Here is a 25207-nt window from a genome sequence, read left to right on the forward strand (position 1 = left end):
GGAACATAAAGCTGCAATGATGGATGTGTTGGAGTTACAGCAAAGGAAATCAGAATTTGGAAGAAAAGAAAATTACAATCTGTGAACTCGTTAGACACACAAAGTAAAATCTGAGAAACAGAACTAATTTATCAAAAAAAAGGTCAAAGTTGTGCAGCAGTGCTGAAGAAATGTCTCTCGTCACAACATGAGCAGCATCTCTGCTGAAGGCTGAGCTGATTTACTCCTCAAACGCTTTAACCACAGGAAATCATAAACTACACACATATCCTGTGATATTATTACAGTTCTCCCAGTATTTTGTGCAATCTGGTGCACTCTTACTCATAACGGCAAAGCAAGTGTTTGGGGGGGTCCGCCACAAACAGTCCTGGATGTGTCCGTCGTAGATTACTCTCACGTGCTAACCTGAAATATCCAGTTCATGTTGTTCAGGACTAATGAATACAACTGAAATGGATGTGAGAAATATTCCAGTAGTGACTGAACCACTGAATCAAATGAGTGAACCTGTTATTGATAGTAAACATCCCAAAACTCTGTATTGTGTTACTTTGGAAACAGAATAGAATTTAGAGTCTGTCTTCAGTGGCTGTCCTCCGTGTGTGTGTGTGTGTGTGTGTGTGTGTGTGTGTGTGTGTGTGTGTGTGTGTGTGTGTGTGTGTGTGTGTGTGTGTGTGTGTGTGTGTGTGTGAGTTTCAGGTTAACTGACGACTGTAATTTGCTTGTAGGTGTGAATGTGAGTGTGTCTCTGGTGTTTGTCCGGTGACAGACGGTTCACTGTCGAGGTGGAACCTGATTCACACATTGTTGGGGCCGGTTCACACTGCAACGTTTTCTTTTCTTTTTTTTTCACACTGCAACGTTTTCAAGTGAAAACAAAAGTCTTTCAGAGTGTTTAGGGTTTCGGAGCCACTTTGCTAAAACAGCTTCCAAGGTGGAACTTTTGCACCGTGTCCTTGTGTGACTGAGTGTCACACAAACATTATTTTTGATAACTTATTCACTTTTAAGTAATTACACAATTACTTTAGGAGTTGTTTATGAGTGAATGACAGTTTACTTCTATTAACAACTTTAATATTTCATGAAAAACTTCCAGTGATTTCTTACTTTCAGTAATCTATTACTTACAATAATCTTAATGCTGATAACAACCACAAATCCCAACAATACTTTTCTACTGCACTCCAGTAGAAACAATGCAGTTGAGGCTAACTGGAGACTTTGACATGAACATATTGTTTGTATGTTTGTCTGTTTGAATTCGTTCTGCTCATTATGAGCAAAAAAGCCTTATATGAGATCAATATATGATCATACTTTGTTTGTGAATTATGTTTGTATTTTAGCTGTAAAGACATAATAAATAAATCCCAACATGTATTTGTTCCTCCAGTGTTCATTCATCCTTTGTGACGATCAGAATGTTTGCATAACTTTAAATACACACAGAGTGATGCTGAGGTGAAGATTAGTGTTTTACTCAGCCAATTCAAGCTAATTTGTGCTGAGTTGTTGTGATGAGCTGGAACAAAGTTCAATGCAGGGTCACTGAGTGAGAAGCGTCTTGCTCATCAGATCACCTGGACTCCATAATCAGACAACTTCAACCCAACACTGATGGTTTCCTGTGACAGGAGCTGCACAAGAGGCTCTTCACCTTTGTGGAAGGTCGTGATTACTGTTGGGAAATCCATCCCACTTCAACCTTGCAACACCACCATGAACAAAAACACAACAAACACAATAAGATGAAAACACACTAAAAGCTTTTCTTTTGGCGGCGGTGGCGCCATAGAAGACCACGGCTGATTAAGTGGTTACTTTCCAACAGGTGGTATTTCCACACAAGGAAACATGACTGAATGCCTGTTGAAGAGGAGCATTGACATCAAAACTTATAGTCATGAATGCACAAGAATGTAGTTGTTTATTATTATTATTATTATTATTATTATTATTATTATTATTATTATTATTATTATTATTATTATTATTATTATTATTATTATTATTATTATTATTATTATTATCATCATCATCATCATCATTGAGTTCCCACATATTTTTTTAATACAAATAATAGCAATTCAATAGCAACACTGACATACATCCTGGTCCGATATGTTCAGTTAAAGTGAATGAATGTTGACCAGCAGTGTTTTGTTGCCTGCTTGGTAAGCTTTCACACTATTCCTCTGATTCTGATTGATGGTTGCATGGCACTGCCAGTTTAAATAAAACAAAAACAAATCTACAGATGTAGATGCAAATCCGACCACAGTTGATGGTTCTTAAGGACACACAGGGTTTTGGTGAGAAATGCCGAGTAAACAGCAGTTATAAGCCCAATCCCAATTCGATTTTGTACCCCTACCCCTATCCCTTAGCCCTCCGCCTCCCCCTCCAAAATGAGGGCAAAGGCAAAGGGGTAAAAGTTTCAGCCCTTAGATTTGGGACACCCCTCTCCCTCTTTTTCTATTGTTTTATCTACCAGGTGTTTCTTCAGGTGAGACGTTCACAACACTTTCACTGCTGGAGGCGTCATTAGCTTTGTACAGAGAGGTGAAGAGGCTCCTCCCACTTTAAAACATAGTGATGAGAGCAGCAGGCTGCTGTCTCCATGGCAACGCCTCAGGTCAGCCTGAAAGAGTCAGGAAGTGTCACAATGCCAGAGAACGGATCATGTGACACTGCAGTTCTAGTTTATTATCTGATTTTATATTGTAATCCTGCTCAGTAATCCCACTTTTTAGCCAATATACCTGTAATGAGATTACACATTTTTATTATGTATTGTAACAGATTACAGTTAAAAAAGTGTGTATCCTTATTACGCAATGCCGTTACATGTAATCCGTTACAAGTAATCCGTTACTACCCAACCCTGTACACCAATAACACTTTTTTAAAGGAAGAGTAAGAGTATGAGTGCTAACCAGTAAGGCCTTCTTGCTGGCCGAAGAAAAATATCTGAATCACCAATTCTGGATTCTAAACTATATCATTTACCAGAGACACGATTTCAAGGTGATGATGTCTCATGCTTGTAACCCTCCTGGAACCCCGGACGTTCTGAGAGGAGCAGGGAAATTCCCTGAACACAGCCTCCTTCAGCCGTCTGGGTTAAGAACACAAGTGATTGTCACGTATGCCAGGGATGAGTTTAGAAGAACGTCTCCGGCTGATCTCCTTGACTTCTTTCAGTAGAAGATGCTGAGTGAGAGCATGAGGCAGCAGCAATGGCGATAGAAAAGATCTTGATAGAACTGAAACACTGAAAATATGTATGACAGAGTCACTGAATACTGATTGAGGAAAGAAAGGATGAGTTTTCTGTTAAAAAAAAAAAACATCTGGATTTTTGGTAAGCAAAATGTAATTTTTCTAAATATTAAACATTTTTGACGAGGTTGTTATTGATTCTTTTTTATGCAGCTGAGCTTCAGTAGGTGAATTGTACACTCCAGTTTATTTCTATAGTAAATGTATTTATTGTGGCTACACGAGTGGCTTTTTATGCTGAATTTCTGCAGCATTGCCTGGTTTTTATAGCCATAAAACTAGACTGACGGTGGAGTCAGACCGAGCACTACTGAAGACCTCAGTCTGAAATGCACGCCTGCCACTGGGCGATGAAGTTTCTGGTGTTGTACCAACCATCTTTCTCCTCCTCTTGATGTTTTGTCAGAACATCATTTGCAGTTTTATTATCATTAATATTAAAGAATCGCTAAACCACAGACATCATTTGTGCTCTCTTGTCCACCTGCTGCCGATGTTGCTGATGCATGATGTCACACAATGTTCATCGGGTTGTATCATAGTGCTTTTTCTGAGTATAAGTACTCCATGCAGTATCGAACCCGATACTTGATACTTGGTATCAGTATTTCCCTAAGAGTTCTACATACACATTGATAAAGTTTGTTCATATGGAGTTCAACTCCTTCTGTAGACGACAGTTTATTGACATTGCTATGTGAGCCATGCATTGTCTTAAAGTGCATTGGACAGATTCAAAACAATTTGTTGTATTTTTTCTTCGGAATTTGGGTTAACTTTACCTTGAATGTAATTGAAGTATTTCTCCTGATTGAGGTATATTTCCTGCCACCTGTGCATTTGGCGCACTGCAGATACATTTCTCCAGGTGACAGGTATACTGTACGTCTCTCATCAGTATAAACTGCTGGTCAGTGAGCAGCAGCAGCAGCAGCGGCAGTGGGAGTGGCGGCGGCAGCGGCAGTGGCAGTTGCGGCTGCGGCGGCGGTGGCGGCAGCAGCAGGGGTCCTGGTCGTCCCCACAGTTGTAATATTACACTGAAGGCTGGTGATAGATCATGCAGTGAGTGATGGATGTTCAACCATTAGGATTATAGACATCACATGGACTGGAAGTATTGTATTGTACAAAAAACAAGAAAAAAGAAAACCATTTAAACACTATGGCGACTATGACACTTAACAACTGTCATCAGATTTAACTTCAACATGAACAAGCTGCAATTTTGGATCCAGAAGCAAGAGAAAGCAGTGGAGAACAAAAAGGAGCTGCAGCCATCCGTGTGGTCAGGTCGTTATACATTCCATCATGTCAGCTGTTAAACTCGTGCTTTTGAACTATAAAAGGAAGAAAAGGAACTTTATACTGTGTCATGTCTTCTTCCTTCAGTAGGTACAATGATAAAGCTCTAATGCTACATTCAGTCATGGAGGTGCACATTAAAAAACCTGCAGAACGAACACACAGCTCCCCCTTCACCTCAAGTACCCCTGCTGACACAAACCACAGTAATGCTGCATCACATTAGTCTTAAACTCATGCATACATGTTAACAGGTGCAGCCTGTTTGAAATCGGTGTAAAAGAAAGTTTTTTTCCCTCATGTATATGTTGAGATAAAATGGTAATTCCAAGTCTGTGACTTTTAAGTTCATCTTTTTTCATTATGCTTGGCGTGATTCTGTTTGTTTCCATGAAGTGAACGTTCAGCTGTGATGAGGAAGTGTCGTCAGAGACCAGGTGAGCAGAGGCTGGTCATTCAGTGAGGGGACCAGGGGAGAAGCAGGCGGGTGAGTGATGTTTACGTGCTCCGGGGGACAGATATGTCGGTTAGACCAGTGTTTTTCAACCTGTTTGAGCCGAGGAACACTTTTTTGTTTGGAAAAGTCTGGAGTCACACCACCACCTGAAAATGTAAACATGTTAAACTCTGTAGCCTCTATTAACAATATAAAGTCTTTCTCATCAAAGTTTTATCAACAGGAATCCAGTAAATCCAGAAACCAAGGACTTTTTTTAATAGTGCCTCCCTCAGTGTGAAACCTGGACCTGATGGATGAAGAGCTGAGATCCTGGTTCACATTCTTCCTTTTCTAAAACTTCTCCATCACTGTCACTGACACAGTACTTTGATACAAGATGGTAGCAGGAGGTGGAGATTAACCACACTGACGTCTGTCACTTTACATTTCACCGGCAAAGTTCTGTGCTGCCCTCTAGTGGTGAAGAGTATTTAGACATGATTACTCTGCAACACACTGTCGCTGTGAGAGCAAATGATTTTTAGAAAAAATGTGAAATGTGATAATTTCCCACGGCTCAGCTGACGATCTGGAGGAAACACCAGTGAGCCGCGGAGCAGTGGTGAAAAACACTGACTAGACAATCTGTGAGAGGACTGGACGGAGACAACTCCATACGCCACAGGTAACTTCCACCTGAAGTTCTGATCTGGGGCTTTGACAGCTGCAGGCTCGTTCACTGGTTCACTGACTGATCCACTCACTGGTTCACTGGTTCACTGGTTCACTGACTAATCCACTGACTGGTTCACTGGTTCACTGACTAATCCACTCACTGGTTCACTGACTAATCCACTCACTGGTTCACTGGTTCACTGGTTCACTGACTAATCCACTGACTGGTTCACTGGTTCACTGACTAATCCACTCACTGGTTCACTGGTTCACTGACTAATCCACTCACTGGTTCACTGACTAATCCACTCACTGGTTCACTGACTAATCCACTCACTGGTTCACTGACTAATCCACTCACTGGTTCACTGACTAATCAACTCACTGGTTCACTGACTAATCCACTCACTGGTTCACTGACTAATAAACTCACTGGTTCACTGACTAATCCACTCAATGGTTCACTGACTAATCCACTCACTAGTTCACTGGTTCACTGACTAATCCACTCACTGGTTCACTGGTTCACTGGTTCACTGACTAATCCACTCAATGGTTCACTGACTAATCCACTTACTGGTTCACTGACTAATCCACTCACTAGTTCACTGGTTCACTGACTAATCCACTCACTAGTTCACTGGTTCACTGACTAATCCACTCACTGGTTCACTGGTTCACTGGTTCACTGACTAATCCACTGACTGGTTCACTGGTTCACTGACTAATCCACTCACTGGTTCACTGACTAATCCACTCACTGGTTCACTGGTTCACTGACTAATCCACTCACTGGTTCACTGACTAATCCACTCACTGGTTCACTGACTAATCAACTCACTGGTTCACTGACTAATCCACTCACTGGTTCACTGGTTCACTGACTAATCCACTCAATGGTTCACTGACTAATCCACTTACTGGTTCACTGACTAATCCACTCACTGGTTCACTGGTTCACTGACTAATCCACTCACTAGTTCACTGGTTCACTGGTTCACTGACTAATCCACTGACTGGTTCACTGGTTCACTGACTAATCCACTCACTGGTTCACTGACTAATCCACTCACTGGTTCACTGACTAATCCACTCACTGGTTCACTGGTTCACTGACTAATCCACTCACTGGTTCACTGACTAATCAACTCACTGGTTCACTGACTAATCCACTCACTGGTTCACTGGTTCACTGACTAATCCACTCAATGGTTCACTGACTAATCCACTTACTGGTTCACTGACTAATCCACTCACTAGTTCACTGGTTCACTGACTAATCCACTCACTGGTTCACTGGTTCACTGACTAATCCACCGCTCCACTGGACAGCGGCTTCAGGTCGCTCCCCAACACTGGTGTTTCCCACCTGGTGACACCAATATGACCCCAGATAGCCCTCTGAGTGACCGAGGGCTCAGAGTTCCTCTAGGAACGTGGGAGAAGGAGGAGAACGAGTAGAAGCAGGAGAAGGTGTAGAATGAGGAGAACGAGGAGAAGGAGGAGAATGAGGAGAACGAGGAGAAGGTGGAGAAGGTGGAGAAGGAGGAGAAGGAGGAGAAGGTGGAGAAGGAGGAGAAGGTGGAGAAGGAGGAGAACAAGTAGAAGGAGGAGAAGGTGTAGAATGAGGAGAAGGAGGAGAAGGAGGAGAACAAGTAGAAGCAGGAGAAGGTGTAGAATGAGGAGAACGAGGAGAAGGTGGAGAAGGTGGAGAAGGAGGAGAAGGAGGAGAAGGTGGAGAAGGAGGAGAAGGTGGAGAAGGAGGAGAACAAGTAGAAGGAGGAGAAGGTGTAGAATGAGGAGAAGGAGGAGAAGGAGGAGAACAAGTAGAAGCAGGAGAAGGTGTAGAATGAGGAGAAGGTGGAGAAGGAGGAGAAGGTGGAGAACAAGTACAAGGAGGAGAAGGTGTAGAATGAGGAGAAGGTGGAGAAGGTGTAGAATGAGGAGAACAAGGATAATGAGGAGAACGAGGAGAATGTGGAGAAGGTGGAGGAGAAGGAGGAGAAGGTGGAGAACGCTCTGCTGGTGCTGTGGTGTCTCCGATCAGCTGTTCTGGTGACGTCATGCTCCCGGACGGAGCCCATCAGACTGGTGGGAGTTGAACCCTCCACCTCCGTGGGCCCAGCTCCTGCCTTGTTTTGGTTTTCTTACTCCTCCTTGAGGAAAGAACTGAAGATTTGTCTGCTTTGACTTAGTGGAATCCCGGGCAACGCAGCAGGCCGGCACTCTGACTTGTGTTTACACTGACGGAGTTAACAGTGGGCACACTTTGAATGAAAATACTTGTTTTATTTAATCTGATTGTAATCTATGTAAAGCTTCATAGAATCCCAAGCACAGAATGGCAGACACAAAAGATAGTCATTTCAGATTTATCAAAGGAGAGTTAGGTGTCAAGAGAACTCTTCATTCCTAAAGAAACTGGGGATAGGTGGCTACACAAGCAAGTAAACATTAGCAACAAAGTGAAGGTGAATGAACCTCCACCTTTCCTATAGTAAGTTAGTAAGTTCACTCAAGGGGGAAGTCAATCCAATTGAAATATTGAGAGTTCCACCCTCTGGTCCTCCATCTCCTCAAACACCAGATCACACCTTTCATCTGGCAATATCTCCAAAATGTGTCAATTCAAAGAAAATACAGCTGTCAAATCAACTTCTCCAAATTCAAGACTTGATATAAATATTTTTTTTTTTTATTCAAGTTTATTTGCTGATTTACTGCCCATTTATTGATTTTCACTTCGCAGCCTACCTCCCTATTATATTTGAATTGTAATTATCAAACAAGTCATTCACATACACACATATAATCTGAGCATACATTTAATAAATAGCAAAATATCTATACATGCAAATATTTTGCCTTAAAGATACAAGTATATGTAATTTACCAAGACTGACAATTGGGTAACTAACTGTAGGAAGATGATCAAATACATCCAGTCTTATAGTTCCACCTCAAACTATCTATAAATGATGAAGAGCAACAATAGAAGTGTCACGGCTGGACGCCGGCGTGTGGAGTGTCCTGAACCCAAAAGCAGACCTCAAGCAGGAAGTTGTTTGCAAACAGAAAATGTTTTATTGAGGGAACAGGGAAAGGGGAGCTGGAACGGTGACGGGACCCGGGGAACTCCGGGGAGCCTCTTGGAACCGGGATGGGACCCGGGGGAATCTCTGGGGGGCCTCTTGGAACCGGGACGGGACCCAGGGGAATCTTAGGGGGGGGCCTCTTGGAACCGGGACGGGACCCGGGGGAATCTCAGGGGGGGCCTCTTGGAACCGGGATGGGACCCGGGGGAACTTCTTGGAGCCGGGACGGGACCCGGGGGAATCTCTGGGGGGCCTCTTGGAACCGGGACGGGACCCGGGGGAATCTTAGGGGGGGGCCTCTTGGAACCGGGACGGGACCCGGGGGAATCTCAGGGGGGGGGGTCTCTTGGAACCGGGACGGGACCCGGGGGAATCTCAGGGGGGGGGGTCTCTTGGAACCGGGACGGGACCCGGGGGAATCTCAGGGGGGGCCTCTTGGAACCGGGATGGGACCCGGGGGAACTTCTTGGAGCCGGGACGGGACCCGGGGGAATCTCTGGGGGGGCCTCTTGGAACCGGGACGGGACCCGGGGGAATCTCAGGGGGGGCCTCTTGGAACCGGGACGGGACCCGGGGGAATCTCTGGGGGGGCCTCTTGGAACCGGGACGGGACCCGGGGGAATCTCTGGGGGGGCCTCTTGGAACCGGGACGGGACCCGGGGGAATCTCTGGGGGGGCCTCTTGGAACCGGGACGGGACCCGGGGGAACTTCTTGGAGCCGGGACGGGACCCGGGGGGACTTCTTGGAACTGGCATCAGAACAGGAACGGGAACGGGATCCACCCCGGGGAGGACACTCACACCCCGGGGAGGACACTCACCCCCCGGGGAGGACAACACCGACGCACCTCCACACGGAGTGAAGACTAGGCAATCCTCTGGCACCGGACCCCCCTCCCTGCAGGGCTTAAGACTGCTTGACAATCAATTATCTGATTGCCTGCAGGAGTGCCAGAGAGGATCCGGTGCTGGAGCGAGGTGTGTGACTCCTGACAAGAAGAACTGTATCATCCAGCATGTGTTTTGAGTGTGACAATGACACTTGCAGTACACACATAGCACCTGTGCTGAAGTTCCTTCAGATTCAAACCTGCCCATTTATACTCACACTTGTTTCTGTGCTCATACGTACGATGCATGACAACAAAGATCACAGCTTAAGGATGTGCTGAGAACAGGAATTGTTTTGTTATTTTGCCACTGTACCTTTATTTTCACAGCCAGTCTGGTTTTAACTTGACCTCCATAGCGCTGATCACAGTCTCCTTCGGTTGTCCCTTCCTCTTTTATTCTGATGCCGTCCTGTTTTGTCTCCATCGATGCAAACTTGTCCTTATTGTCTGTCCCCATCTGTAAGTTTAATTGCCTTCAATGTGTTTCTCCTGTTTTCTTCCCTTTGCTGTGTGTACATAAACACCTTTCTCTTATGTTGCCTTCATCCAAAAAGCCAAGACGTCCTGCATTTTTCCTCGCATTTCTCTCGTGTTACTGGATTCTTCATGGACTTTGCATGTGTTTTTGGATCTACTACTGGATTACCTTGTTTGAATACTTTTGCATAATGAATATTTCAATAAGCCCTGTAAACCTTTAGTATGGATCTGCCTGATAGTACAGTGACGACACCATGCTTTCCCTCGGATTTCAGTCCAACTGCATTTCAGCATGTCTTCATATTAAAATGAAATAATGTCATCGTTTATGTCTCAATTGATCATTTGGGCAACAACATTGAAATTAGACATTTCAAAATACAGTTAAATGCAGTGTTTATTGCCAGTTTGTGTTTGTACTCCTCCTCCAGGCTAAAGGTACAGTGTGTCTACATGTAGCAAAAACTGTGATTTTTCAATACTTGGGGCTTTTCTTAAGCTTCTAGTCACCGAAATGACCTGAAAACTCCGACCAATGTGCAGATTTGGAAAACTCTTTCCATTTTCCATCTTTCCGTTTGCATGTCGACATCAGGAGGAGAGGAGTTTAATGTCACGGTATGAGAAAGAAGCGCCATCAGCATCATACAGTATGTGTGCAACCTGTGATTATTTTGTGACAACGGATACTGTTAAAGCAGTTCTTCTTTTTATTTTTGTGGAAAAACTGTAGGCTTGTTTGCGTTTACAATCACACGCCATAAGATCAGTCATTTATGCCGTTTGTTGTTGTTTTCCAGGATTCTGATTGGCTCGGTTTGATTAGCTCTAAACGAGGTTTCTATGAAAACAAAGTTTTTTTAACAATGTGGTGCAAATGCAGAGGGGAAAATACATGTTTTTGTAAATACTAGGCTCTGTGTAAACATGGCCAAAGTGTGAGTGCACAGAGGAGTATTACATAAATGGTGTAAAACAGGCTTCCTGTGATCTCTTCCCCTTTGGAAAGTAAGCAGAAAAACTTCATCAGTCAAGCACAAGCTGCCATTGAATAGCTTTTTGCCACCCGTACTGTAGTCCAGCCCCCCAGACGAACCACCGCCAAGACACTGCTGCTGAATCAGCATCCTCCTCCCTGCACCGGCCTGTCAAGCCTCTGATGACCCGGACAAGCCCAAGCATACATACTGTAAGCCGGGTGAAATATTATGCTTTTTAAATTCTGGCTGCAGAGACGATTCAATCAGAGAGGAAGTTTCTTTTTTTTCTGGCTGCGTCTGGTCATTTTTCCTCCTGTGATAATTGTATTATATGTTTCTTAGTTGACACAATCCATTAGAGGTAATTGCCAGGGAGGGGGCTCTGTTTCCTCAGCCATGAGCCTCAGTAAAACTGTTACAGAAAATATGAAATTACATGTTACAATGCATCCTTGAACTAAAGCAACAGATTTCCTTTTCAATCATATATAGCCTTCTATATATCCAGCATGTGATTGTCAAGGTAGGGGGCAGATTGCAGGAGCTAATTAACCTGGTAGTAATTATTGCTACTTTGCTGTCAGACCATATAGAACTCATACAATAATGCTAATAAAACATGTAAGTAAAGAGCTGCACACTGAGAACCGTCTAATGTAGAGTATACCAACACAACACTGTGTCTGGATGAGGGTTATCTTTGAGGGGGTTTATGGTTTGAAGTTGCCATTATGGGCAACAGTGATGAACCAGCTGCTAATATCAAACAACTTCCAACAATAGCAATGGAGATTATTGTAGTTCCTTCTTGGGATAATGGAAAACAAGTGACTGCTCAGTCTAAACAGTCTCTTGTTTGCTAAACGTCAGAATAGTGGACAGACTGATGGACTGACAGTCTGTAGGCTGGTATGTCAGGTTTCCTGGGAGTCTGGTGGGGTGCTGGGTGCATGGCCCGCAGTGCCGAGGACATCACTGTGACCCCCCCAATTCAAGGTCTAATCATACCCAGTGGACACACACACACACACACACACACACACACACACCAATATGTGTTGGTCAATCTGTCTGGAGTTAACCCTGGTTTGGCTTCTTACCAGGATAAATCACCATGGTAACTTACTCTGAAATTCTAACCTGTTCCGGATAAGGTTTTCTTCTGGACAGGAGATCAACCAGTATAACTGCAAATCGTCCTGACCAATCAGATCCCTTGTAAAAGGACCTGCCCAATCTTAGAAGATCCTGATTGGTGTTCATGACGAGGGAACGTTTTTAGGGAGAGATGCAATCTTCTTGACAGAATCCAATGAATCCTGGACACTGAGAGTTGAAGGATGTTTTTGTTCTTGTTCTTGACTTGTTCCAAATCTATTTGGCTCCATGAGACTTGATCTGGATTAATGAGCTTAATAATAATGGTCACTGACAGAACTGCACAAAGAGGAATTTATGGACTTCAGAACTACTCATGTTGTCACAGTGAAGAATTAATATTCCAACACAAATCATGCTGACCCGGCGGGCGGATTTTCAAAACAACTAAGAAGCTCAGCCCGACACCATTGTGCCATTATAAAGTGAAATTGACCTTCTCCCTCTTGGCCCCCCCTACCTTGACTCACCTTACCTCAATCAATAATCGGGACCAGTGGGCGGGGCCTATGGTGGGGGGTCCAGGCTACTTAACTGTGGTCTGTCCCTCCCCCGACTTTGCACCGCCCACAATTTTAACTACACTTAGTCACACAGGGTCATCCCCCCAGCACCTCCCACTGTGGTCCTCACCTTGTTCCGGGGTGAGTGCGGCTGGAGTACGGGGGGCACGCTCGCTCAAGCGTGGCGCCCCCGGGGTGCTGGGTGGTGATTCTCCCTCCCTATTCATGGTTGGATTAGTAGAGGATGAGATATTGTAGTGGCCTGGTGGGGACCTGGCTGGCGGCCTGTGGAGTGGGGGGCACCCCCCTCCCCCAAGCTGGAGCCTTCTCTGTCCCGCCTGGTTGGGGTGGCTGGCCCCCGGGGGTGTGGCGGACTCCGCTGCCGGGATAGAGCTGCTGACGCTGGTTTAATCAAGGAAATCATGTTACTGTCTATATAGTACTGCTCAGGCTGATTTAATCTAGGAAATCATGTTACTGTCTAGATAGAGCTGCTCAGGCTGGTTTAATCTAGAATACCATGTTACTGTCTAGATAGAGCTGCTGAGGCTGGTTTAATCTAGAAAATCATGTTACTGTCTATATAGTACTGCTCAGGCTGGTTTAATCTAGAAAATCATGTTACTGTCTAGATAGAGCTGCTCAGGCTGGTTTAATCTAGAAAATCATGTTACTGTCTAGATAGAGCTGCTCAGACTGGTTTAATCTCATAACAGTTGGAAAATATTTGGATCAGTGTGATTACTGTAAATAATATATGTAGCACTAACAAGGGTATTGTATGTTGTCGTCCACCCAATCTATCTCTCTGTCTTCCCTCTCCTCTCCTCTCCTCTCCTCTCCTCTCCTCTCTTCTATCCTCTCACAACAACCGGTCAGCAGAATTCCTCCACCTCTGAGTCTCATTTATATAAAGGTTTCTTCCTGTTAGAGGAAGTTGTTCCTTTCCATAGTCACAAATAAACCTGTTTGCTCATGTGAATAAATTGGGCTTTTCTATTAAAAAAAAAAATAAAAAGTGAAATTGAGTGACCATAGTGCCGTCCGTTTGTTTATATTGTCTGATAAATTAATATTGTAGAATCGCCCAAAGTTACACATTAACGAATCGGCAATTTTCTGCCAGCAGCCCCACCTGACTGGCTGCAGCAACAGTGTCTCTTTTAGTCTGGTTGATGTACTGGAATTCTTTATATTTTCTGGGAATAATTTCTCCCCTATTTATGTTGCTCTGTAGGATTTGTGCATGTCCAAGAGGTCAGACCCTGCAAACTCCGCCCCTTCCATGTGCATGTGCACGGATCCTAACAGCCAAACCCTGGGTTGAACTACTGAGTTGATAACCTGCTTCCTGTTCACACTTATCAGGATGATGAGTGTCTGGGTCAGAGAGATACCCTGGGTATGTTTATCATGGGTTGTATAGGCCTCTAGTTTTGTTTATTTAGATATTTATATATGTTTGATAGTTTGTTTATGTTTATTGCTAAGTTTGTTTATGTTTGTTAAGTGCTGCTGAGGCTCATCTGGTTGTTCGACTATTTGGGGTTTGGAGTTGTGTGGTAACTGTATCGGTGATATATGACCAACCAGGTTACTGTCTGTCCTGTACGTGTAGAAACATGTAAAAATTAAAATTAAACCTTCAAGGAGTGGGTGTTCACAAACTCCACCTCCTCCACCTTCCCAGCGCTCCGTTCGCCGGGCGGACCACGTCACGTGGGAAATGGACACTCACTCATCCATGTAATGATGCTGGTGAATGGGGAGCTGCTTCCACACGCCTCTCTATCTGCTTGTGACTTATTGATTTTCTCGACCATGGCCAAAGCTTGATTGACTGATTGTTATCCTAGTTTGCTCTGTTGATTCACTGTAGTCACTCCCAGTCAAGCCCTGTTGCACCAAATAAGGATTTCACTGGACAGTTTTTAGTGTTGCCTTCTATTTACGCCTCATGAGACCCCCGTCTCCCCCCACTCAGTCTCCCTTGCTATCGCTGAATCTTCCCTGTATGGAGCTAAACTCACCTTAATTAAGCTCCTTTATGTGAACAAACAGGTATAAGTCATCGTAATGATAGACAGATTTCTGTTCGTCGCCACACTGCTGGTGGGCCTGTAGTTAAAAATCAAAGATGGACATCTGCACTGAATCCCAGAGGTGCTGTCAAAGTGAAGAAGCATATGGTTCTGATTAGCAGCCAGGTCGGCCAAGGTTAATGGAAACATGCTAAAGTTCCTGATACGGGCTAAATTAATTAAGGAACATAATTGACACCCAAGTATCTTCACAGAGTGGGCTGTTGATTCACTTTAACTCATTAAGCGGTCTTTCAAGGGTGTTTTTTTTCTTCTTCTGAAAACTGAATGAACGCACCAATTAGCTCTAACATGTCTGATGTTCTATTAAAACATTTTGGAGTTGATCCTTTCAGTTGTCCAGCAAGAGACATACAGACATACAGACAGACAGACAGACAGACAGACAGACAGAGGGAATGTCTTACCTAAACCGCCAGGGTCCCGCCACAAGGTTCAATGTTCCAACCTCCGCCAATGGAGCCACACTTTGGACGGTGCACAGTTATGTTTTATTTTTGGACAATCACGTCGATTCATGTACATCGCAGGTTGTGATTCAGCTTCTTCTTGTCGTGCAACCTGCCCAAAGCAAATGGTCACAGCCTTTTGCTGTGCGCTTTCAGTTTCTGTGTCCCTGTGCTTTCCCCTCTTCCTTGATTTGTGTTTAGTGTGTGGGCGGAGTCATCATGAGGGACACCTGGGGCTCCGGAGATCAATCCTCAGTTACTTCACCATCAAGACTCCGGTTGTCCGTCGTCTCATCACCAGATCATCTGTTTAACCTAAGTGGTACTGTACTCGACCAGCTCCGCCCTTTTGTTGGAAACTTTTCTTCTTCTTTACAGTCGGTTGATGTTAATTTATGTTCTTGTCCTCAGATTCAGTGTATGCTGCACTCTTTGCCACGGTTATCCGGCTCTTGACTCCTGCTCCTCAAACTCCATCTCCTCATCAGCTTTTGAAAACCCCGAACACAAACTTCCTGTTGTGGACCACAATTCATTAGCTCCATGTTGTACAGTGTAGCTGGCTGTGAACTTAAACTATTGTTAAAATCTCAGTGTGTAGCCAGCATTATCCTCCCTTCTTTCCTGAGGACTTCATTCACTCTGCCATTTAAAGCTTCAGAGCAATATTTTTAATGAAGGATTAAGTTGCTCTTTCTATCCTCCTTCCTTGTTTTGGTGTATTGTCATTTCTTGTCTTGTGAAAACTTTCTCCAGTAACTTTTGGTGTGTTGAGAGACGAATGTGCCGACATTGAACTGCACTAGTGATCATATCATTCTGTATTAATGGATGTATACAACGTGCTTGTTGCTGTTTTATCCTAGATAGATGCTGTATGTATATTAACGTTACAGTGATAAACATTTATATGAGTCATTTCTCATCATATGTAAGAGACGCTTCCCATGTTTATATGTACATATATATATATATATATATATATATATTTTTTTTTAATTAATTAATTAAAAATTTTTTTTTTTTAAACACGTTTTTAGTCTTTTCCATGAAAGGTTGCATCAGACATGAAACATGCTTTTTCTTTCTCTGACTTCTTTTCCCACCTGAAGGAATCCAGACTATTTCTCATTCTATTGAATCGTGTGCAACCAGGAGCTGGAAAGTGTGGAGGAATTCATCTGTGCTGAGTCTCTTTCCCTGTTTCCTCCGGTCGCCTTCACATATGTACATGATCATTTTCCACTTCCAGCGTCTTTTCTATGACGGACTCCGCACATTTTTTTTTTCTTCCCGCTTTTTCAAAGGAACTATGTGTCTTTATGTGTAAAATTACATTACTATTCATCCTCGGTCACTAAAATGTGACTAATAATGACTTTATTATAATCAGGCATCTAAATAGGAAGCATCTATCTGGGATGAAACTTTTTATCAGTGCATTCACATGAGAAAATTATTAAAGGTTATGAGAGAAATGTTTAATCAAATGTATAACATAATGCAACGAATCATTTAGATGTTTGTCAATAAAGTTATATGTTTATGTCTGTACCACACATACAGAGAACTGAAATTGCATTTCTCTTCACATCTGCATTTAAAAAAGAATTTCACACACCAACAATAGAAATAATTGAGCAAACATATATACAGGCTATGAATATAATAAGTTAAGAGAAGTATAAAAAGATAAATAATGTAAACACTGCCGTGAAATCAACACAGTAAAGTGAACAGAAAGTTTTAACAAATATAAATGATGATGATTGACTTGTGCTTTTTTCAGAGGCAATCTTCTATTTTAAATGAAATAAAACAACAATAATGTGAATACATCTCTTGTTTTGCAGGATTTTTTATCCAGACACAGAAATGCTGGAATGGATGCAGTGCAAACTTTACAAAGGCTGCTGCATGTTGGTTGTGCCACAAACATCTGGAGGAGTCATCCAGCTGTGGATGTACGACCACCAATGAGAGCACAAGGTACTACAACAATAGTTTGTACAGTTATTCAATAGATGTGTGTCGTATGACAGAAATGACTGAACCTTTTGGCTGAGATATTTATTCTGTGTTGATGTTGTGTCTTTATATGAGGTCACTACTTTCATAAAGGGTTAATCATCAACAGTAGTTTGATGTGTCTTTATATGAGGTCACTACTTCCATAAAGGTTTAACATCAACAGTAGTTTGATGTCTTTATATGAGGTCACTACTTTCATAAAGGTTTAATCATCAACAGTAGTTTGATGTGTCTTTATATGAGGTCACTACTTCCATAAAGGTTTAACATCAACAGTAGTTTGATGTCTTTATATGAGGTCACTACTTTCATAAAGGTTTAATCATCAACAGAAGTTTGATGTCTTTATATGAGGTCACTACTTTCATAAAGGTTTAATCATCAACAGTAGTTAGATGTCTTTATATGAGGTCACTACTTTCATAAAGGTTTAATCATCAACAGTAGTTTGATGTCTTTATATGAGGTCACTACTTTCATAAAGGTTTAATCATCAACAGTAGTTTGATGTCTTTATATGAGGTCACTACTTTCATAAAGGTTTAATCATCAACAGTAGTTTGATGTCTTTATATGAGGTCACTACTTTCATAAAGGTTTAATCATCAACAGTAGTTTGATGTCTTTATATGAGGTCACTACTTTCATAAAGGTTTAATCATCAACAGTAGTTTGATGTCTTTATATGAGGTCACTACTTTCATAAAGGTTTAATCATCAACAGTAGTTTGATGTCTTTATATGAGATCACTACTTTCATAAAGGTTTAATCATCAACAGTAGTTTGATGTCTTTATATGAGGTCACTACTTTCATAAAGGGTTAATCATCAACAGTAGTTTGATGTCTTTATATGAGGTCACTACTTTCATAAAGGTTTAATCATCAACAGTAGTTTGATGTCTTTATATGAGATCACTACTTTCATAAAGGTTTAATCATCAACAGTAGTTTGATGTCTTTATATGAGGTCACTACTTTCATAAAGGTTTAATCATCAACAGTAGTTTGATGTCTTTATATGAGATCACTACTTTCATAAAGGTTTAATCATCAACAGTAGTTTGATGTCTTTATATGAGGTCACTACTTTCATAAAGGGTTAATCATCAACAGTAGTTTGATGTCTTTATATGAGGTCACTACTTTCATAAAGGGTTAATCATCAAAGGGAGTTTGATGATCACATTGTCAAAGTAAAATATCAACTGATTCTGCATCTTGTCTACAGTTGGTGATTAATATTGTTTAAATCACAGAAACAATGATTCCAGACAGTTTTGACTTTAATCAAAGTGGAACTTTTCTTGTCATTGGTTTCCACAAGGTGTTTTTCTCTGCAGGATCCTTGAGGCTGTTGAAGGAGGAGGAGGATCCTCACTGTGTTTTCCAGAGTGGAGATCAAGGTGAGTGAAACAAACTGTGCTGTTACTGGTTCTAATATCTGTTCTCTCTTCTCTCTTTGCTCTTTGGCTTCAGAGCTTCATGATGACCTCATGGACTGGAGGGTCGTTCAGACAGAAGGAACCTCTGGAAGATGTCGTGTGCATCACCTGCCCTCCAGCAGCTCGTCATCATGAAGATGTTGTTTCAGTGACCAGCAGGTCACAAAACATCTCTTCATCAAGTTTGAGAGTTTTTACGTTACATAAGCTTGACTTGTTTACTTTTATTCCTCTGTATTGTAACAGATGTTGGAGCTACTGGAAGAGATGGAGGAGGTCACAGGAACCAAGAAGACCAGAGACTCATCGTTATGTTTTTGATGTTATACTTCCAGAAGTAAGATGATCAATCCAATGGAGGACATCATAGAAGTAGGGTAGTCAATATTCTTTGTCTTTTGAAACCTTTCTACTGTATAGAAATGATATACGAATATAAACAAAAATTTACATCTGCAAGCAACATATGTATTCAATTCCTCAAAACACTAATATACATGTTGTCAATGTGGCACTGCTGGCAGAACACTGCAGCCTCTGATCATCACTGGCTTTAAGGACAGTATTGTAACATTTGGTCACATTGTCAGACATCAAATACAGGATTTTCAAGGAGTTGCAAAGGTTTGGGAAAAACTACTTTTTCTGATGATCTCGTTTATATTTTTCACGCTGAAGGTCTGAGAATAGTACGTGAGTCTGCAGCTAGGAGCTTCAGTCAGAGGTCACATCAAACATCAGATTCAGATAAAAGACGGAGGTGAAGTGAATCCCAGAGGTTTCTCTGATTGCTTCTGGACCGCCTGGTCTTCAGGGATTTTCACGTTGTAGACTTCAGATGACAATTGTGTGAAAAACAAACAAACCCCAGCAGGTGTCATCTCTCTGCCTCATGAACAAGAGAGGTCAGAGGAGAATAGACGGACTGAAGCTGACAGAAAGGCAGCGATAACTCAGATAACTGCTCTTTACACCTGTGCGGAGCAGAAAGAGCATCTCAAAAGACCACAATGGTTTTCAAAACTGTCAGCGCAGAGTGGCGAGCCAACACGTCTGGACAGAGACTCACCAAAACTAGAAACCTAAAGAAATACACACGTTAGTCATCATTATCAACTATTTCGCAAGGGCAAGCATAACCAGAAAATAATACCTTTTTCAAGAGTGGAGGGACTTACATGATATGGAAACGGAGAGGGGGGGGGGGGGGGGGGGGGGGTTAGTGACCTAATGGTGACACATGGTGAGTGCGAGAGGAAAGAAGCTCAGGTCCTCCAGCAGCCTCAACCTACAGCAGCTCTCACTGTAAGCTTTAACAAATAGAAAGGTGTTGAGCCTAACCTTAGAAGTAGAGATTATTTCAGCCTTCCTAACTGAAACTGGAAGCAGATTGCACATGAGAGGTGTGACTTCAATGGCAGAAAGTCATTTGGAGAAGGGCTGATAAGAATAACGGACGATTTGGAAAAAAGTAAAGTTTAGAGTAACTTCAGAAGAGCAATGTAAACGTCTTCAACCCGGGGAACAGAAGGAATATTTACAAAGGTTAGTGTAAGTTATTGAATGTACATGAAGGATGGAGTAGTACCTTCCATGTGTTCAATTGACCCTTGACTGAGTCCTCCCCTCAAACGCCACCGAACCAATAGCATTCAACTGCCTGGACTCGTACAAATAGCCTCAGCTCTGTAGAGAAGCATGTTAGCTAGGGGACACTTGCCGTTTTCTGGGCTATTTTAAGTAATTTAAGACCCCAAAATGTTCAAACGATGTGCCTGGAACACACAAAACAGAGACAACAGGTTTTCTGAAAGGATAAACAACGAGGTTTACTTGATCTCATTTCCCAAATAAAGCATGTCGTCTCAGTGCAAGAAGTTGTCAGAACACACAAACTCAACGCCACAACTAGAAATAAGGATGTCTACATTTGTTCTACAGTAAGGCAACGTCTTGTGCAATCTAAGCAATCTCGTCATCACATGACGCTGTCAGCAATGAGCTTCTTCAGCTCGCCACCACGCTGATTCAGGAGTCACGGTTTTCACAGCGGCAACAGAAAAAACAGCTTTTCTGACGGCCATCCTTCTCTGTCGTCTCCAGCAGGGTTTTGTACGTTGCTACTGACTTCGTCCTGCCGTTTACAAAACGTGGACCGGTCCGAACATCTGAAGTAACCATAGGAACCTCGCCGGTGTTCTTAGCCCACAGAGATAAAACCATGCATTCAGCTGGCTTGTCTGAGATAGCAACGGTAACTAAAGGGGGCGGGGCTTATCCACAGGTCCATTCACATGCAGTTGTTGGTGAAAAGCTGCATTTACTATAATTACCATCTATTCTCACACGCTTATATAGCCATGATTATGTGGGAATACCTCAGTGTACAACAGGTTGGAAGTATACTGACGAGTCTGAAAAGAGATAGGGAGCTTGGAAAATTGAAAATGTGCTCCATTTACACGTCGTTGTCCAAACCAGCGGGTGTGTTAGATTATGATTGAAGTGAAAACAATAACAGTTGAGAGTGAAGTTTATTTTCGACAGTGCGGCTGGGAGTTCTCTTCTCCAGCTCATATCAAACACCTGAGTGGTGTCGTGAGACAGAGAACCTTCTCTACACTTACTTTGCTTCATTTCTCTGGAGCTGAAATGGTTGTTGGTGAATCACAGCGCGCTGACGCTGACCTCGGACCTGACACGCAGCGTCTCGTGTTCTCCGCTTGTGGTTTAAATGAGAATAATGCTCGGTGCGTCCATTCTCCAGGGGATCTAATTACCAGCAGCTTCACATACAGCACAAACTGCCAAACACCATGTGTAGTTAACGAAGGGCTGGGGTATAAATAAACATGCATGTGAACAAGTTCAATAAAAGAAATCTGTGGGTCTTGCAGACAAAATGCTCGTAGTGTGGAGCCCTTTTGGTGTGCAGTGACAGCACAAGCCCTGTCGCTGTGGAAGTGAACGTGGCTCAAAAATCTATTTGAAATGTATTAACAGAAATACCTTTTCATTTTCAAATTAAACTGCATTTTTTGACTGATAACTAAAAATGAATGATCAATCATCCAAACTGTATTTTCATTTTCTTATAAAAGGCTGCTTGTTCTGTGACTTAATTAAAATGAAAAATAAAATGACATTTAAGATTTAATTTTCAAAAGACACTCCAGCAAATAGTGACCAAAATTCATTTTGCAATGTCAAATTTGAAAATTAAAATGCATTTGCAAAGATTTCATTTTGAGGTTCTGGCTGCATAGTTTGACTCATAAATACAATTATTAATGCATCATTCAAACTGCATTTCCATTTTCTTACTCAGCCTGCACATTTTGTAACAGAAGTCAAAAGAAAACCGAAAGAGGGGATTGCTTTTTCCTTTTCATATCGGTCGTGCAAAATAGGCTCAAAATTCCATTTGACTTCTCATTTCCAAGCAGCGCAGGAAAGGTGGTCGCTGAACATGTGGTGATGGTTGAACGTACCCCACCCAGCGGCTGAAGGTGCCGTGGTTCACAGTCGGGGCTCTTTGGTGACCAACTTCTTGTTAATGAACTGATTCTAGTCACTTCGTAACATTTAGGAGCTGCCTTGCCCTCGTCTCTTCTCTTGCTCAAGCTCCAATATGCACAGCGGCTCCTGGCGTATTGAGCTCCGTTTCCACTGCACAGAAAGTGCAGCAGTGGACAGGTATAGTCCTTCACGGTTTGGGTCTCCACCCCAAGAATGTGGGATTTTCTGGAAACAACCGCTCCAAAGGCGGTCGCTTTTCCACGACCCCTCCGATAGAATACGACTGTCGAGTAGCCTTTTGCTGATTGCTCAGTGATTTACTACACGCCTTCAACATTTTAATATGTCAGCTGTATGAATGATCTGTTGTATACATATTCAGCCTTGCACTGGTTGCTTTTTTTTTTTTTTTTTGATGCGCAACTTTCATGTTGGTCCTGAAAGAGCCGACATGAGGACGGAGACCGAGACTCTGAAGTCGACTGCTCGACACGCCGCAACACGGGAATACGTAAACCGGAGGCTGTAAACAACAACAACAGAGGATTAATAAGGTCCAGATCTGCCGCCCTGGCTGAGATTACTGTGACCTCTGACGTCACTCTCCCACGCTGCTTGGAAATGCAATGTCAAATTGAATTGTGATCCTTTTTTTGCACGGCCGACATGGAAACGAATAAGCAATTCCCTCTTTGTTTTCTTTTGCGTTCTGCCATAAAATGTGGAACCTGAATAAGGAAATGAAAATGCACTTTGAATGAATTATGATTAATTTCATTTATCAGCCAGATAATGAACCTTGAAATGAAAAAGCGTTTTTGCAAATGCATTTTAATTTTAAAATTTGACATTTCAAAGTTAATTTCGGTCACTATTTGCTGAAGTGTCTTTTGAAAATTAAATCTCAAGCATCATTTTCTTTTTCATTTTAATTAAGACAGAATAAGCAGCCTTCGATAAGAAAATGAAAATGCAGTTTGGATGATTGATCATTAATTTTTATTTATGAGTCAAAAATGCAGTTTGATCTAAAAATGAAAAAGGGCTTCTGTTAATACATTTCAAATTGATTTTTGAGCCACATTTGCTTCCATATGACACAACAACGCCACCAAAAATCACTTTGAATCACTTGAAGAAAATACGCTACAGGGTTTCTAGACTTAAAATATGGTGATAGGTCCACAACTGTGCACTCCAACTCTTGCATTGTGCACTGCATGGGTAAGGTTCTAGCAGAATCATGTGACGACTGTGTGGCAGTGAGACCAGATAAAGAAACTTGTCAACTCGTAGAAGAGTGTATTGTGTGCAATCGGGACCGGCCAGCCGTGGATCAGGGCTCGACCACACTGTGACTTCCTGTGATTGTTCCTCCCTGTTTCCTGTTGAAAAAGCAAAGTTTACCTGCACTACATGTTGGCCTGAAGGTACCACGTAATTGGCAACAAGGATAAACTACTTGAAAGAGCACATGGAGCAGAAAATGGATGGAGCCAGATCACCTTCTGATTTGAGGAATCACATAAAATACTTTTTTTTGGGTGCAAAGCACCTCTTGCCAGTCAATAATCCGGAGTTTTTCATCATTTCTTAGACGGACATGGGATGAGAAAAGGATAGAAGGCCAGGCAAACCTCCTTGCTCACACGTTGCTAATGATATCATTTTGTATGCAAAGTGCAGCTGAAGCCTGAGTCTTTTTCTTATCTTTAGTCCTTTAATAGTTACAGAAAACTAGCAAAAAGTAATCTGCCAGTGTCTCTGTGTGTCCATCACCCAGAAATGACAACCATGGAAGCAACAACACTCTGAGCGTAATGGAACAAATGTTCACCAGCACTTCTCTACTCGTTACTTGTTTCATTCCAGTTTGTCCAGGAGTATCGGCCAGGAGGAGAAAGAGTCCTTCCTCGTTTTCTGGTGATATCAAGGACCTTCATAAAGTGTGATGCACGGCAGAGGCCGCATCAGTGACATCATCAGGACCAGGAGAACGTGAGTTCCCTCAGCGTGCAGCTCCATCGAATGCTGAGGTGAGGGAGGGCAGGAAGACCAAGTGGGCCTCTCAGTGCTCTAAATGAAGACGGGTGAGGAAGTGGCGTGACGGCAGCACTAACGGGAATGCTGCTGTCTTGGCCGCCATGACAGGCGGCCTCTGGAAACAGTTCAGAGGCAGGTGTTGTTGTTTAGCCTCGTCTGCACACTTAAAGCTGTCAAAGCCAACTCTTGCTTTACAAAGCAGCAAACTCCTATTTCAATGGGAAAAGTTTAATTTTTATTTGAAAATCCAAATAGAACTTTGTTTTTACATCCCATTCTTTTCTCATTAGGCTTTCAATTTCTTTGGAAAAAAACCCCCCAACAAATTAGTAAAGAAAGTTCAAAACATTTAAACAGCTAAGAAAACAAAAAACCTTCTCGAACATTCAAACAATAATATTATGGTGTGTTTGTTGATAACACGTTTTATTGTAAGACATATAAACTCTATACAAGTTTGAAGATATTAGACATGAAATTTGTTATTATAATCAACACATTGGGAGAAAAGACAGATTATTATGCTGATGTATTCCACCTGACTACAAACAAATCCCCACAAAAATAAAACAAACTAAAAACTCCCTCAATAACTTATTGGAATATTCGTTTTTTTAATTTTTTATTTTGATGAATAAAAAAAAGTGCTAATGAAACATTAACTTGTGATCCACTGAGAAATTTCAGTAAATATTAGCTTTTTTAAAGGTTAGATGAGTGGATGTGACTCGAAATTGGAAAAAGCTCCACATCCCAGAGGAGCGATCCATTTCATGACTGTCCAACTGGGAATTTCCCACGAGAG

This window comes from Blennius ocellaris (genome assembly GCF_963422515.1).
Source record: "Blennius ocellaris genome assembly, chromosome: 19".
Lineage (NCBI taxonomy): Eukaryota > Metazoa > Chordata > Actinopteri > Blenniiformes > Blenniidae > Blennius > Blennius ocellaris.